Genomic DNA, 12,949 nt, shown 5'->3' with positions numbered 1-12,949 from the left:
CTCTATGAGTCTGTCTCTATTTTGCTTGTTAGATCAGGTTGTTCATTAGATTCCACATGTGAGTAAAATCATATATTTGTCTTTCTCTGACTGGCTTATTTCACTTAGCATAATATTCTCCAAGTCCACCATGCTGTCACAAGGGGCAAAATTTTCCTGGTTGGTATGGCTCAATGTATTGAGTGCTGGTCCGCAAACCAAAGGGTCACTGGTTCAATTTCCAGTCAGGGCACATGTCTGTGTTGCAGGCCAGGTCCCTAGTAGGGGGTGTGCAAGAGGCAACCATATATTGATGTTTCCCTCTCTCTCTTTCTCCCTTCCCTTCTCTAAAAGTAAATAAATAAAATCTTTTTTAAAAAAGGGTGAAATTTTTCTTTTTTATGACTAGCAAGTAGTGTTCCATTGAGTAAATATCTCATAATTGTTATATCCATTCATCTACTGAGGGACACATGGGCTGCTTCCATATCTTGGCAATTGTAAATAACACTGCAGTAAACATAAGGGTGCTTATATTCTTGCAAATTAGTGTTTAGGGTTCCTTTAGGTAAATTCTGAGAAGTGGAACCACTGGATCATAAAGCAGATTCACTTTAAATTTTTTTGAGATATCTCTATACTGCTTTCCACAGTACTGCACCAATCTGCATTTTCACCAACAGTGCAAAAGTGTTCCCCTTTTTCCAGCACTTGTTTGATTATTTATTAATGATAGCCATTCTGACACATGTGAGATGATATCTCATTATGGTTTTAATTTTCATTTCTCTGATGATTAGTTATGTTGAGCATCTTTTCATATGTCTATTGGCCATTTGTATGTCCTCTTTGAAGAAGTGTTTATTCAGGCCCTTTGTCCATTTTTTAATTGAATTTTTTGTCGGGGGGGTTGGTGTTGAGTTTTATAAGTTCTTTATAAATTTTGGATATTAACCCTTATCAGATGTATCATTTCAGAATATGTTCTCCTCTTTGGAGGGTTGTCTTTATATTTTGTTGATGGTCTTCTTTGTTTTGCAAAAACATTTTAGTTTGATATAGTCCCATTTGTTTATTTTATCTTTGGTTCACTTGCCTGAAGAGATATATCAGATAAAATATTGCTATGAGCAATGTCCAAGATTTTACCAATGTCCACCTATGTTTTCTCCTAGTATTTTTATGGTTTCAGCTCTCACATTTAAAGTCTTTAATTCATTTTGAATTTATTCTTGTGTGATGTAAGAAGGTGGTCTAATTTCATTTTTTCTGCATCTATCTGTCCAATTTTTCAAACACCATTTACTGAATAAACTATTTTTAGACCACTGTATGTGCTTTTTTCCTCTGCTGAATATTAATTGACTATAAAGGCATGGGTTGATCTTCTGCCTCTCTATTCTGTTCCATTGATCTATGTATCTGCTTTCATGGCAGTTTCATACTGTTTGTTACTAATCAGTTTCATACTGATTACTATGTCCTTATAGTATAATTTTAAATTAGGTAGCATGGTTCTTTCCACTTTGTCTTTCTTTCTCAAATCACTGTTGCTATTTGGGGCCTTTGTGCTTCCATATAAACTTTTGAAATATTTGTTCTAGTTCTGTGAAATACATCATTGGTATCTTGATAGGAGTTGCATTGAATCTAAAAATTGCCTTGGGTAGTAAGGACATTTTAATAATGTTAATTCTTCCTAACCATGAACATGGAATATGCTTCCATTTATTTGTATCTTCATTTCATTCTTTAGGGTCTTATAATTTCCTGAATACAGGTTTTTATATCCTTGGTTAGATTTATTCCTAAGCATTTTATTGTTTTTGAAGAAATTGTGAATGGGATTTTTCTTAATTTCCCTTTCTGATAGTTCATTATTGGCATAGAAAATATAACTAATTTCTGGATATTAATTTTGTATCCTGCTACTTTACTGAATTCATTTACCAGTTCTAGTATTTTCTTGGTGTAATCTTTAGGGTTCTTTATGTAGAGTGTCATGTCATCTGCAAATAAGACTGTTTTACTTCCTCCTTTCCAATTTGGATGTTTTTTATTTCTTTTTCTTGTCTGATTGCTATGACTAGAATTTCCAATATTGTTGAATAAGAGAGGTGAAAGTGGACATCCATGTCATGTTCCTAATCTTAAGTGGAATGCTTGTAGTTTTTGCCCATTGAATATGATGCTGGAAGTGGGTTTGTTATACATGGCCTTTATTATGTTTAGGTATATTCCCAGTATTCTCACTTTGCTGTGAGTTTTTATCATAAATGGGTGCTGGATTTTATCAAATGTTTTTCAGCATCTATTGACACAGTCATGTGGTTTTTATCCTTCATTTTGTTTATGTGGTAGATCACATCTATTGCAAATGATCACATTTGCAAATGTTGTACCAACCTTGCATTCCTGGAATAAATCCCACTTGTTCATGAGTATGATCATTTTGCTGTATTGTTATAGTCTGTTTGCTAATATTTTGCTGAGGATTTTAGTGTCTATGTTCATCAGGGATATTGGCCTATAATTTCCTTTCTTTGTAATGTCTTTATATGGTTTTGGAATTAGGATAATGCTGGCCTTGTAAAATGAGTTTGGGGACCTTCCCTCTTCTTGAATTATTTGAAACAGCTTATAAAGGAGAGGTATTAATTCTTCTTGGAATGTTTAGTAAAATTCACCTATGAAACCATCCTGTCCAAGGCTTTTGTTTGTTGGGATTTTTTGTTTACTGCTTCAGTATCACTAGGTGTAATCTGTCCATTCAGATTCTCTGATTCTTCCTTATTTAGTTTGGGAAGATTGTATATTTCTAGGAATTTATCCATTTCATTCAGATTGTCCTGTTTGTTGCCATATAGTTGTTCATAATATTTTCTTACAATCCTTTGTATTTCTTTGGTGTCAGTTGTTATTTCTCCCCTTTCATTTCTGATTTTATTTATTTGCGTCCTCTCTCTCTTGTTTCCTTGATGAGTCTGGTTAAAGGTTTGTCAGTCTTGTTTATCTTTTAAAAGAACCAACTTTTGGATTTATTCATCTTTCATATCATTTTTTAAAAACTATTTCATTTATTTCTGCTCTTATCTTTATTTCTTTTCTTATAGTCACTTTGAACTTTGTTTGTTGTTCTTTTTCCAGTTCATTTAAGTATAAAGTTAGTTTGTATATTTGAGCTTTTTCTTGTTTTTTGAGATAGGTCTATAATGCTGTAAATTTCTCTTTATTGTTGCTTTCCCTGTGTCCCACAGATTTTGGATTGTTGTGTTCTCATTTTCATTTGTTTCAAAGGCTTTTTATTTCTTCCTTGATCTCATTGTTGACTCATTCATTGTTTCATAACATGTCATTTAGCTTCCATGTCTTTGTGTATTTTTCAGTTTTCTTCTTGTGATTGATTTCTAGTTTTATAACATTGTGGTCAGAGAAGATGCCTGATATGATTTCAATAATTAAAATTAGAGATTTGTTTTGTGTCCTTACCTGTTGTCTAAACTAGAAAATGTTCCATATGCCCTTGAAAAGTATGTATATTCTGCTGCTTTTGGATGAAATTCTCTAAAGATATCTATTTGATTTAGTGTATCATTTAAATCCTGTCTCCTTGATAATTCTCTGGAAAATCAATCCAATGATGTCAATGGGGTGTTAAGATTCCCTAGTATGACTATATTTTTGTTGATCTCTCCCTTTAATATATTACATATTTACATATTTAGATGCTCCTATGCTAGGTGCATAAATGTTTACTAAGGATATATCTTCTTGTATTGTTTCATTTATTATTATGTAGTGTCATTTTTAGTCTATTATTATAGCCTTGATTGCAAACTCTATTTTGTTGGGTATAAGTTTTGCTACCTCAGCTTTTTCTCCATTCATTTGCATATAATATCTTTTTCCATCCCTGTACTTTCAGTCTGTGTGTATCTTTCATTCTGATGCTTTGATTAGAGCATTTAAGCCATTTACATTTAAAGTGATTATTGATAGATACATATTTATCTCCATTTTATTTGTAACTATTTTCCTGGTTTTTTTTTTCTTTTTCTTCTTTTTCTTCTTTTCTTAAAACAATTTGTTGCAATACTGGTTTGGTGATAAACTCCTTTAGCTTTTTCTTGTGTGGGGAACTCTTTTTTCTCCTTCAATTTTAAGTGATACCCTTGCTGAGTAAATTAGCCTTGGTTGTAGGTCCTTAATTTTCATCACCTTGAATATTTCATGCCAATCTCTTCTGGCCTGGAATGTTTCTGTTGAGACATCAAATGGCAATTTAATGGGAGCTCCCTTGTTGGTGGCTAACTGCTTTACTCTTGCAGCCTTTAAGAGTCTCTCCTTCTCTTTAAGCTGTGCTGTTTTTATTATGATGTGTCTTGTTGTGGGTCTCTTTGGTTCCATCTTGTTAGGAACTCTGTGTGCTTCCTGGACTTGTGTGCCTTTTTCCCTCACCAGATTAGGGAAGTTTTTGGTCATTATTTCTTCAAATAGGTTCTTGATCCACTACTCACTCTCTTCTACTTCTGGTTATGATGAAGATGTTGTCATGCTTCATGTTGTTCCAAAGTTGTCTTAAAGTCTCCTTGATTTTTAAATATTTTGTTTTTTCTTTTTGCTACTCTGCTTGGGTGTTTTCTTTTCTACTTTGTTTTTCATATCACTGATTCGATCTTCCGCTTCATCGATCCTACTGTTTATTCCTTGCAGTATATTTTTTTTTAATTTCAGATATAGCATTCTTTATTTCTGACTGGTCCTTTTTTATGGTTTCTATGTGTTTCTTCATGTTTTGGGGTATCTTTGTAATCACAACTCTAAACTGTAAATCTGACAAATGGCTTGCCTCGATTTCATTTAGTTCTTCTTTGGGAGAATTCTCTTGTTCTGTCATTTGGAGCTTTGTTCTTTGTCTTAGATTTTGACTTCCTCTTTGGGTTTGTTTTTATGTATTAGATAGTTCTGCATAAACTCTGGTACAGACCTAGTTCACACACTTTCAGGATTGTCCCTAGACAACCTGTTTGGAGCTATCAGTAATCCACAGCATGTGGCTCCTGCTCCTGGGCCTAGGTATACGCAGAAAGAACCAAGCTGCACACCAAGGCCTGCTTTTCCCATCACTGGGCCTACAGGAGGGTAAGCTAAAGTCTCAGGTCTCTCAAAGATCCACCTTTGCCTATAAGGTTTCTGTTAGGCTTAATAACAGAAATAACCTTCAGTCTTACTCCTTTGCAGCCAAACTAAAGTTCCATAGGGTAAAGCAAAATGGATTCCTGCAAGTGAGGCTATTGCTTTCCCCCCAAGCTGATGCCACATGGAAAGGACAAATCTGCTTGAGAAAGATGGCTTCTGCAGTTGGGGAATGACTCAGCACCAGAATCCTAGTGGCTGACCATTCAACTCTCTCTCCAGAGCCACCGACCCCAGACTTTCCTCATTCATCTCTAGTCCAATCTTCTTTCCCTCTGCCAGAGTCCAGGGTAAGTGACAGCAAATGAAATTTTGTTTGTTGATCCTTTAAGAGCCTCTCTGCATCTCTAGACATCTCTTCCTGATAGACAGAAACCTGCTGCTTTTCACAGCTAGATATTATTTGGATTTCTTTCCTAGTTCTGGTGCTCTTGGTTGGTAAGCCCCACTTGAGGTTTAGACCCCACAATTCTCAGAAGGAGTCCCCTCAGCCACTGAAATACACCTCTGGATATTCAGTTGCCACCTATGGGAGGCCAGCCAGCCCTCTCATGCCTCCACAGTTTCTACCATTCTCATCGTGTTGGTGTGGTTTCTACTATAAGTCCTTGGTTATAAGGCTTCTCTCCAGCTAGTGTTCAGTTGGTTATTTGTGATGATTTTTCTATAATTTAGTTGTAATTCCAGTTTGGTCTTGGGAGGAGGTTAGTGTAGCTTCCATTTACTCCTCTGCCATCTTGGATCTCCCAAAATATCACATTAAGATCTCCCTTCATGAAAAACTTGTGTTCAAAACATTGGGAATTTTCTTCAGATACACTTTTTCTATTTTTGCGATCAGTGTCTATTGCATCCTTTTGTCTAGAAGAAAACAAAACAAAAACAAAACAATAAAAAACACCACCTTTCTCTTTCTTGTTCTGGTCAGTTTTCACCCTTGTAGCACATAAGTCATTTCCCGTAGGATACCACCTCCATTTTCATCAGCACGTGTGACCTAGGAGTCAAGGAATGGATTCTGTAACACATTCTGCTTTATTGACTTTTTTTTCCCTAATACTCATGTAGTTTTGAAGGAAAATTATATTTTTATTTTATTATAATTTTTAGTCTAATACTATCAGGCAGAAAATGTCTACTATTCAAAGATTTTTAGATATTTAATACAAAATCACCTACCTCCACTTTGCTTTCTTGTTAAATATCTTTGTAATAAAATGAACAGATTTATTATCTTCTAATCTAAACTAGCATTTCAGACTGCTTCCATGAATAAACTACTCAATTCTGTTACTTGTTGACCCAGGGCAAAAGGACATAAGGGTCAACATATTTTATAGATTCATGGTGGTTATTTTAGTAGTCATTTCATTGCATCAGTAAGGAATAAGGGTAGGGAGAGATATAGGGAAGAAGGAAATAGGGAAGGGAGTGAAATAGAGAGGGAGGAAGGAAAAAAGGGGAGGGAGGAAGGAAGGAAAGAATATATTACAGTCTAATAAACATGTTTAAGAATCAAGGAAAGGTATTTCTTATTGCTGTGAATCCATAGCCACCTGAATCACAGTGACAATAGCATTTCTATCATTCTCTCTAAAGGCAGGCAAAAGAGAAAAGTTCTACCTACTGTTGGTTATGCCAAACATGTCATTAAACACATTGAAACAGAGATCTTGTGATTATTACTGTCTTTAATTTTATGTGTAATAATACTTTACTCCAAATGGAAATATTTTTCTCATATTTAGGTAAAATATTATGAGCTCTATTCATGATACAGTGGCTTGTGCTTTTATAAAAACAGATTTCTGTTCCACACCCCTGATGCCAACACTAATAAATCCTTAGATACTGACCCACTGGGCTGTGCAGTAAGGACCAAATTAATAAAATAGGTCAGATATCTCCCTTATCTAAAAGAAAGTTTCAGAGGTGGAACAAATGCCAAGAAAGAATAAGCTATTTGCTCTACTTTCCAGAGGCCTGAACAGAAAGAAGATTTACCAAAATGTGATTACACTTGAAATCACACAACAGAAAGGATACAATGAGATGAAAATAGAAGCAAGCTAAGGAAGCTGTGCATGTGCATCACATGTTCACATTAAAAGTAAAGCCCATAAAGGGCTTCTCCTTTCATATATGACCTTCAGACCACATAGAAATAATATTTCAACCAAATGAAGTCACATGTAAGTATAACAAGGGGGAAATCCGATAAGTCACAACTACTATCACAACTTTTGAGTCACTGCAAAGACCTTCAGAAAGGCATTTTTAAATCTCCTAAAATAACTATTTCTCAAAGTAACCAGATATGTTTTTAATAAGGCAAGAGAATGAAAAGAGGCAAAATTTGTCAGCATGAGAAAAAATGTTTAAGAAGTATTCAAAATTTTCAATAGTGCTCTTGAAAATCAGGCCAGATAAGCTCCCCCTTTAACTTTAATTTTGTTTTTTACAGTGACTTCTTTTGCCTCCTAGTGTTAAGTATTATTTTTAAGTGCACTCAAAATTGTGACTAATGACAGTCACAATCACGGTCCTTCAGAGTGTAATGAAAAATGTCATGTTCTTGATAATTATTAGAAAAAAATTTGTAGAACTTTTTCTCAGCTTTTACAATAGTTTGAGAGCCTGATTCAAATAACACTTCAAATGTGATCTTATTTCTAAACGCCTCAGTTTAGAAGCTTATGTTCCCAATCCCTTGGGATGTCTTCTCCAGTTGAGGTGTCACTGACCAAATTTGAAGAAGATGATCTGTACAAAACTGCATAATCCAGGAGTGTTATGGGGACAATAAGCAAAGTAGCCTGGACCTGATCTCTTCCTGCCATGCCCTGCCCTGCCCTGCCCTTCCCTGCCATCACTGAGAATTGGGTGGCTGTGGGTGTGTAGCAATATTTTTATTCAAATTCTCATTCATCCAAATATTTCCCAATGTCATTTAATAGTTACAAATGATCTGTCTCCACTGAATATCTTCAACTCTTACTATTGCAAACTATAACTCTTCATGTCTTATTTTCCTATTGGATCCTGTATTTCCTGAGGGCTGGACCTCATAAATCATTTTGTATCCCCCTCTAACATCTGACTAGGACAATGATGTGTACCCAGGGAAATCTCAATAAGATTACTATGGCAAATAAATAAATATATCAATGCCTTTCTTCCAAAGTTCTTCTCCAATTTCCTCCCATGTGTCCTTAGCTCTATTATCATAGCATAGCAAATCAGATCAGTTCCAAGCACTTGAAAACCTGAAGGAACTGGGCCAGTGCACTCTACCAGGTGTGGAATACTGTTGGGTAGAGCAGGCCCAAGGCAAGGCTACAGGTGGGAAGGTCAGAAAGAGGGTACTGTATTGATTGAAAAGAGTAGGTAAAGCCATAAGGTGGGAGGAAATATTGTAATATGGATAAGAACAATCTCTGAAGCCATACTATCTGGATTCAAATTCCAGCCTTGCCACTCATTTGGGCAAGTTTTTTGCCTCCCTGTGACTCAGTTTCCTTGAGTATAGAATAAAGACATGACAGTACCCCTCTCGTAGAGTTGCTATAAGAATTAAAATACAGGCAACAATACAAGTAACTTTGATAATGTTTCTGACAATGCCAAGTATTCATAAATGTCCCTTGATATTATTAAAGAATAGAAACTAGCTTCTAAAGTTCTATAATCAAAAGACATAGAATAGCTAAATGGATTAAAAATATCCAACAATAGGCTACCTACGAGGGGCTCCCTTTAATCTTAAAGACACATGTAGGCTGAGAGTGAAAGACATTTCAAGCAAATGGTAATAAAAAAAATGGGTAGCTATTTTTCTCTTATAAGCATAGCTATAGCTTATGCTTATAAGCTATAGCTATAAGCATATATAAGCATATATATATATGCATATATATATGCTTATATATAAGCATATATATAAGCATATATATAAGCATAAGCATATATATAAGCATATATATAAGCATTTTTCTCTTATAAGCATAGCTATAGCTTATGCTTATAAGAGAAAAATAAACTTTAAAAATATTAAAAAGAGACAAAGAAGGTCAGTATGTAATGATAAAGAGGTCCCTACACCAAGAGGATATAATCATTATAAATAGTTATATGTTCAATAGTGGAGCACCTAAATATATAAGACAAAAAGTAACAGAGCTAAATAGAAAAATCAGAATAAAAGTAATTGTTGGAGATGTTAATACCCCATTCTCAAAAATGGATAGATTATTCAGGCAGAAAATCAAAAAAGAAATAGTAGAGTTGAACAATACTATATGAAGAGAGACCCAAAAGACCATAATTCATTTATAAAAAATTATGTATTTTTTCTTTTGTGTATGCATATATTTATTCTTATGAGTTTAAATTTCAGTTACCTTTAAAATACTTTCCATTTGATGCAATATACCTATAAAGATGTTTTTTCCACCTCTCAAAACAGTTTTTGAACTTGTCAATTCCTATGCTTTTTAGTGCTTCTGCCATTTTTGTTTCACCTCTTCCACACTGGGAAAACATTTCCCTTCAGGGCTTTTTCATCTGTTGCACGTGGGTCACCGGCCAGCAGTGACCACGGAACGCTGTGGATGGCTCGACGATAAACACGCGAGAAATAACAACATGCACAGAGACAGACTAGTTTCTGTGGAGAAGTAGGGACGAAATGGCCACCCCCCCTAGTGGGGAGGGCGCCAATTTACAGTCCATACCTGCTTTTATTGGGCTCATTCTGCATAATAATTCAGGTAAAGTACAGTACTCATTAGGGGGAAGTAAGGAACTATAGAAAACAAGGAACTCTGCCGGTCTATTGAGTTGGGGGTCAAAGAGCTGTAAGACTGAGGAACAAAATAACTTCCTCCTAAGACCCTTCTCATTCAACTGAGAGCATTCTAAACAAAGAAGGTTTCACAGTAATTTACATGTTCTTTCTTAGGCCTGATCACCCTGGGGAATCCGCACTTCTCAGTACCGAGCTGCACCAGCCTGTCATTGTTTCAGGCTTAGGTGGAGCAAGGGAACTAAGGCAACTGGGAGACAAGGAGGGGTTTTTTTCCCAGATGCTGAGAACTCAGGCTATGTCAAAGCCGAGGAGCGAGGGTCCATCACCCCCTTTTGCTGCAGCCCCCAAGTCCTTGTTTTGGGGGGCCTCCCAAAGTGATCGTGCCTGTCTTAGGTCGTTCCCCCGTGGGGAATCTTACCCGTCTTTGGCTAACCGACCAAGCTTTTTGGGGTTCAGTCATGAATAAAGCAGCAGAAGCAGCATTCCTGCCAGGAAGATAAGCTTTTGTCTCCTTGCTGGCTTACGGTTCCAAGGGCATTCCCTTAGCCTTAGCTAGGCGGGGGTTTCAGCTTCTGATACCAGTCAGGGCGGTTCCCAACATTCATCCAGTGAAACAAACAAACAGAAAATAAAGTTGCTTGGGGCAAGATAGGGTGAATAGGGAGGGTGGGGCATGGGCATCATGCAATGCCACTTCTGGTCAAAAACTGCTGAACACTTAGCACAGTGTAGGCAGGGGCACTCATAAATCACCCATCATGAAATGGGAAAATGCATTGAAAGAGTTTTCAAAAAAATTCACTGAAGCTGAATGCAGCCTCTTACAACAACGCCAGCTGGCACACTGTTACAGATGAGTTCCTAGAACACTTATCTAGTTAAGGAAGCTGGTGCTACAAGGGACCCACCCTCCAGGCGATAATACTTGGTTGTTTTTGTTCTCTCTCATAGCCTAAATGGACCATACACATGTATACAGAACATGCCAACAACAGCAGACTACACATTCTTTTAAAGTGCACATGAAATATTTTCTAGAATAGACCATATGTTTAGCCACAGAAAATATCTTATTAAATTCAAGTAGGTTGAAATCATACCAAGTATCTTCTTTCACCACAATAGCATGAACTAAAAATCAATAAGAAGAAAACTCAAAAATTTATAAACACATAGAAATTATACAACACTCTCCTGAACAACCAATGTATCACAGAAGAAATTAAATGGAAAATGTAGTTTTTGAGACAAACAAAAATGGAAACAACATATCAGAAAGTATGGGATGAAGCAAAAGCAGTTCTAAGAGAAAAGTTTATGGCAATAAATGCCTATATTAAGAAGCAAGAAAGATCCCATATAAACAACCTGACTCCATGACTCAAAAAAAAAAAAAACAAAAACAAAAAACAGAAGAACAATCTGAGCTCAAAGTTAGAAGAAGAAAAGATATAATGAAAATTAAAGAAGAAATAAATAAAATGGAGAAGAAAAATAATAAAAGAAGTTAACCAAATTAAAGTTAGTTCTTTAAAAAGATAAATAAAATTTGACAAATTTTAGCTACACCAACCAAGGGAAAAAAGAGAAAATGTTGGGAACTGCCCTGCCTGGTATCAGAAGCTGTAACCCTGCCAAGGCTAAGGCTGAGGGAGTGGCCTTGGACCGTAAGCCCGAAAGGAGACAAAAGCTTATCTCCCTGGCAGGAGCGCTGCTTCTGCTGCTTCATTCATAACTGAACCCCAAAGCTTGGTCGGTTAGCCAATGACGGGTAAGATTCCCCAAGGGGGCAATGATCTAAGACAGGCACAATCACGTGGGAGGCCCCCAAGGAAGGACTTCAGGCGCTACAGCAAAAGGGGGTGACGGACCCTCGCTCCTCGGCTGTGACAAAGCCTGAGTCCTCCTCATCTGGGAGAAAATCTCCTTATCTCTTGGTTGCCTTAGTTCCCTTGTTCCACCTAAGCCTGAAACAATGACAGGGTGGTGCAGCCCTGTGCTGGAAAGGGCAGGTTCCCTGGGGTGATCAGGCCTAAGAAAGAATATGTAAAATCCTGTGAAAACTGCTTTGTTTAGAATGCTCTCAGTTGAATGATAAGGGTCCAAGGAAGAAGTAAGTTTGTTTTTTAAAGTTTTACAGCTCTTTGACCCTGACTCAAAATAGGCCCTCACTGATCCTATTGTTTGATCCTTACTTCCTAGCAATGAGTATTGAGCTTTTACCTGAATTCTTATTCAAACAAAACCAATGAAAAGCCTCTCTGGAGGGGGAATGGGTGCTCTCCCCACCAAGGAGGGTGGCCAAGTGGCACACTCCCCACTTGAGTGGCCATGGAGCCCTCCAGGAGAGAGGGTGGCCTAGCGGCACCCTCCAGGAAAGAGGGTGGCCAAGGTGCTCCCCACGTGAGGAGTGGCCCTGCTGTTCCTATTCCCCCACAGGACCTGGTTGTCTCTGTGTATGTTTTTCTCGCGTGTTGATGAACATCCACAGCCAAGATGGATACTGCGGGCCGGTATCCTCCACAAGAAAGGACCAAATCAACAAGTTATAAATGAAAAGAGAAATTACAACTGATACCAGAAATTCAAAGGATCATCAGAGGCTGCTATGAACAAACAAACTTGATAACCTCAAAGAAATGAAAAAACTCTTAGCAACATATAGCTTACCAAACTGAATCAAAATAAAGGGCAATCAGAATAGACCAATTACTAGTAAGGAGACTGAATCAGTAACCAAAATTCTCCCAATTAAGAAAAGACCAGAACCAGATGGCTTCACCAAAGAATTTTATCAAACATTTAGAGAAGAATTAACACCAATTCTTCTCAAACTTTTCCAAAAAAAATCAAAAAGAAGGAAACACCCTCAAACTCACTGCACAAGGCCAGGATTATCCTATACCAAAACCAGGAAAGAACACTACTAGAAAAGAAACCTATGGTAAAATATCCCTGATACAAAGA

The sequence above is a fragment of the Phyllostomus hastatus genome, unplaced genomic scaffold, assembly GCF_019186645.2.
Source record: "Phyllostomus hastatus isolate PE091 unplaced genomic scaffold, TTU_PhHast_1.1 phas_scaffold_21, whole genome shotgun sequence".
Lineage (NCBI taxonomy): Eukaryota > Metazoa > Chordata > Mammalia > Chiroptera > Phyllostomidae > Phyllostomus > Phyllostomus hastatus.
The sequence above is the reverse complement of the archived record's forward strand: the minus strand, read 5'-3'. Positions refer to the sequence as shown.